Below are 5,000 nucleotides of genomic sequence, written 5' to 3'. Positions count from 1 at the left end.
GGGCTTGCCTGCTTTAAGCACTCTAATTTGTTCAAAGTAAACGTGCCGGCCCACCGAGACACTCACTCAAGAGCACCCTGGTAGGATTGCAACGGGGTCCGCCTCGGGACGCACGAGCACGCACGAGGCGCGTCGCACGCCTTCGGCTCGCCCCACCGGCAGGACGTCCCACGATACATGCCAGTTAAACACCGACGGGCGGTGAACCAACAGCGTGGGACACAAATCCAACTACGAGCTTTTTAACCGCAACAACTTTAATATACGCTATTGGAGCTGGAATTACCGCGGCTGCTGGCACCAGACTTGCCCTCCAATAGATACTCGTTAAAGGATTTAAAGTGTACTCATTCCGATTACGGGGCCTCGGATGAGTCCCGTATCGTTATTTTTCGTCACTACCTCCCCGTGCCGGGAGTGGGTAATTTGCGCGCCTGCTGCCTTCCTTGGATGTGGTAGCCGTTTCTCAGGCTCCCTCTCCGGAATCGAACCCTGATTCCCCGTTACCCGTTACAACCATGGTAGGCGCAGAACCTACCATCGACAGTTGATAAGGCAGACATTTGAAAGATGCGTCGCCGGTACGAGGACCGTGCGATCAGCCCAAAGTTATTCAGAGTCACCAAGGCAAACGGACCGGACGAGCCGACCGATTGGTTTTGATCTAATAAAAGCGTCCCTTCCATCTCTGGTCGGGACTCTGTTTGCATGTATTAGCTCTAGAATTACCACAGTTATCCAAGTAACGTGGGTACGATCTAAGGAACCATAACTGATTTAATGAGCCATTCGCGGTTTCACCTTAATGCGGCTTGTACTGAGACATGCATGGCTTAATCTTTGAGACAAGCATATGACTACTGGCAGGATCAACCAGGGAGCTGCGTCAACTAGAGCTGAGCAGCCGGCCGCCCGGGAGTGTGTCCCGGGGGCCCGCGCGAACACGCAAGCGTCCGCTCAATTATTCTGCAAACAGGAGGAGGCTGAGCTCCCCTGCACCATACACCTCGAAACCCTCTCAGGTCCCGGCGGCGCGCAGCGCCGTCCTAAGTACTTGGTCGGGTTCGAGAGAGGCGCAATCGCCCGGAGTTTGGCGAGTAGACGCTTTAGGTGCGACCACCCGTGCTCCCAACTGAGCTTGCCGCTGCCGACAGAGGCCCGGGAGCGTGCTGTCGTGGCATTGCCGGCGGGAGACAACACGCGCCACCTACGGTGACCGGCAGCTCCAACGCCAGCGCCACAGAAGGACAAAAGCCCCACTTGGGTGCCGAAGCGAACTCTCCCAGCACAGCGCACGCGCCAACACGTCCGCACAGCTGCGATACAAACCACCTGCGAGAACCGCAGAGGCGACCGAGCAGCAGACGGCGTCGCGGCGCCGAGCGCCGGGCGGCGGCGCATCCTCAGCGCACACAGTCCTCAATCGGACCAGCACACTGCAGATGTCCACCGCGCTTCGCACCGGGCCCGCGAGGACCTACTTTGGCCGCACGGCGCCGCGTGCAGGGTGCGCCGGCGCGCAGCTGCGCCGCCTGCCGCCTCCGTCGGCCGGCGCGCCTGCCAGTGGCCGCCCCCACCAGCCGGCTGTAGCGCGTGCGCCCACGCACCGCGCGGCCAGCACGCCGGGCGGCCCCCCCTCACCGGCCGGGGCCGGTCCCACCCAGCCACCGCCGCGTATCGCTTCACACCCACATGCCATTCACGTTCGTGGGCATGGTGGGTATCGCTGAAACAACCGGTTGGTAGCTCAACCGATCGTCGCCATCACTGATTCACCTCTAGCGAGAACAACCGCACCACAACGGTTTACCAGTTGTTCATTTGCGTAACGTCACCAGCAAACGTAGGCGTCCATCGCCATTTGCAAATTCAACGATTGTTGCATGCCTGTGTCAGGTGTCACGACACACTATGTCTGCCCACATACACGCAACAACATGTGCACGCTTCGCAAACACGTGGAAGGTGGCCCCCGTACGTATGCGATGTCCATTGCGCAAACGACTGTCAACCGGCCTCTGTCGCATGTCGCAGATGTGGAACGCAGTGCACCATGCTATCACGGTGTGTGAGAAGAGACGACAACGTCTGACAACACGCGCCACTACATCAACAGACGGCTCATGCTGATCGCCATCCAGGGCATACCACACTGCACTCCAGCTCTTATAGGGAGACGACACGTAGCTGCGTGCACAACATTTGGACCGCATGGTTCGCCGTTGTTGGCGCAGTCGTTGTACGGTCACATGTACCACGATGTATCATTCAGTACATGAGGACCAATGTGCAGTACAGTGTGTGATTTGGAGGTACAACATCAGCGGACAGTTGACACAGGCCGTACCACAGCGTAGGCGCAGTGCTTCGCCATGCGAATGCCAATGAACAACTGCGAAGGGCATTGAGCATGTACGTCCTGCTGCCATCCACATTACAGTGTATCGCTGCAAGGTGTTTAACATGAAGCGATACACTGGGGACCGGGCAGTGCGAGTAGCAAACTATATTGCGGGGGTTGCAGTTAGGCAACACTACACTAATTTAACGCGTCGTATGACAATTACAGAGCAGGTTAAGGCCCAACGTGTGTTGGGTTAAGGCCCAACGTGTGTTGGGTTAAGGCCCAACGTGTGTTGGGTTAAGGCCCAACGTGTGTTGGGTTAAGGCCCAACGTGTGTTGGGTTAAGGCCCAACGTGTGTTGGGTTAAGGCCCAACGTGTGTTGGGTTAAGGCCCAACGTGTGTTGGGTTAAGGCCCAACGTGTGTTGGGTTACAGCACAATATGGGTTACGTTAAGGGGCAATGTGGGTTACGTTAAGGGGCAATGTGGGTTACGTTAAGGCGCAATATAGGTTACGTTAAGGCGCAATATAGGTTACGTTAAGGCGCAATATAGGTTACGTTAAGGCGCAATATAGGTTACGTTAAGGCGCAATATAGGTTACGTTAAGGCGCAATATAGGTTACGTTAAGGCGCAATATAGGTTACGTTAAGGCGCAATATAGGTTACGTTAAGGCGCAATATAGGTTACGTTAAGGCGCAATATAGGTTACGTTAAGGCGCAATATAGGTTACGTTAAGGCGCAATATAGGTTACGTTAAGGCGCAATATAGGTTACGTTAAGGCGCAATATAGGTTACATTAAGGCGCAATATAGGTTACATTAAGGCGCAATATAGGTTACATTAAGGCGCAATATAGGTTACATTAAGGCGCAATATAGGTTAGGTTAAAACACGACATAGGTTAGGTTAAGGCACGACATAGGTTAGGTTAAGGCACGACATAGGTTAGGTTAAGGCACGACATAGGTTAGGTTAAGGCACGACATAGGTTAGGTTAAGGCACGACATAGGTTAGGTTAAGGCACGACATAGGTTAGGTTAAGGCACGACATAGGTTAGGTTAAGGCACGACATAGGTTAGGTTAAGGCACGACATAGGTTAGGTTAAGGCACGACATAGGTTAGGTTAAGGCACGACATAGGTTAGGTTAAGGCACGACATAGGTTAGGTTAAGGCACGACATAGGTTAGGTTAAGGCACGACATAGGTTAGGTTAAGGCACGACATAGGTTAGGTTAAGGCACGACATAGGTTAGGTTAAGGCACGACATAGGTTAGGTTAAGGCACGACATAGGTTAGGTTAAGGCACGACATAGGTTAGGTTAAGGCACGACATAGGTTAGGTTAAGGCACGACATAGGTTAGGTTAAGGCACGACATAGGTTAGGTTAAGGCACGACATAGGTTAGGTTAAGGCACGACATAGGTTAGGTTAAGGCACGACATAGGTTAGGTTAAGGCACGACATAGGTTAGGTTAAGGCACGACATAGGTTAGGTTAAGGCACGACATAGGTTAGGTTAAGGCACGACATAGGTTAGGTTAAGGCACGACATAGGTTAGGTTAAGGTACGACATAGGTTAGGTTAAGGTACGACATAGGTTAGGTTAAGGTACGACATAGGTTAGGTTAAGGTACGACATAGGTTAGGTTAAGGTACGACATAGGTTAGGTTAAGGTACGACATAGGTTAGGTTAAGGTACGACATAGGTTAGGTTAAGGTACGACATAGGTTAGGTTAAGGTACGACATAGGTTAGGTTAAGGTACGACATAGGTTAGGTTAAGGTACGACATAGGTTAGGTTCAGGTACGACATAGGTTAGGTTAAGGTACGACATAGGTTAGGTTAAGGTACGACATAGGTTAGGTTAAGGTACGACATAGGTTAGGTTAAGGTACGACATAGGTTAGGTTAAGGTACGACATAGGTTAGGTTAAGGTACGACATAGGTTAGGTTAAGGTACACATTGTTGTAAGGAAAGGTTTAATGGGGGGGGGGGGGCGGCGGCCGGTTTGTTGATTGTGATTATAGTACGTGGATGCCTGCGGTATCATCTGATTTGCCACGTCAGGATGTACCTTTGGCTCATGACAGGCGGCGCTCTCATTCCATGCTTGTGGCAGACCTGTGTCTTTCATTCCTGCCATTGTTTGTGTGCTGTGAGAGGAGGCAGTATTGTGATGTTGGGTGCACCCCTGTGTAGGACATGTGTGGGTGTTGGTGGCTTGGCTGAGCAATGGTGGTTGTCGGGTGGGTGGGATATTCTGTTTTCTGTGTGGACCTCCCAGTCTGGTTATGACAGTGTGGATTGTCTAATGTGGCGGAGAGGATGCACTGGGTGTTGTTGCATGCTGGTGCTTACATATTGTCTGTGTGCGTGTTACAGGCAGAGAGTAGTGCGTGATAAGAGTGTGTGGCTGACGTGTGGTTGTGATTGTGAGCAGAGTCTTTCAGCATGTATACGGACAGTTGTATATATTATCTGTATTCTGATGGCTCTATCTATTACTAATCAGCGCCGTGTATACGTTTAATGTGGTTCCCGTCGAAACTGTTGTATCTCTGTACATTAGTGACACGGCGAGCGCGCTATGTAGCTACTCGTCTCGGCAGCTTCCACCGGTGTATGGCAAATGATTAT

The 5,000-nt window shown here is 52.1% G+C and overlaps 1 non-coding gene across 1 annotated transcript in view; it reads right to left on the bottom strand.

Moving 5' to 3' along the window:
• LOC126434113 (small subunit ribosomal RNA) overlaps positions 1-880 on the bottom strand; it is a 1,910-nt gene extending 1,030 nt beyond the window's left edge. The window contains exon 1 of the ribosomal RNA XR_007578985.1: positions 1-880. This exon is cut by the window's left edge and continues 1,030 nt beyond it. This is a non-coding gene — a ribosomal RNA (small subunit ribosomal RNA).
• Positions 881-5,000: the final 4,120 nt, after the last annotated feature.

Source organism: Schistocerca serialis, unplaced genomic scaffold, assembly GCF_023864345.2.
Source record: "Schistocerca serialis cubense isolate TAMUIC-IGC-003099 unplaced genomic scaffold, iqSchSeri2.2 HiC_scaffold_1181, whole genome shotgun sequence".
NCBI classification, from domain to species: Eukaryota; Metazoa; Arthropoda; class Insecta; order Orthoptera; family Acrididae; genus Schistocerca; species Schistocerca serialis.
Note: the sequence above shows the minus strand (reverse complement) of the source record. Positions and strands in the feature narration are given on the sequence as shown.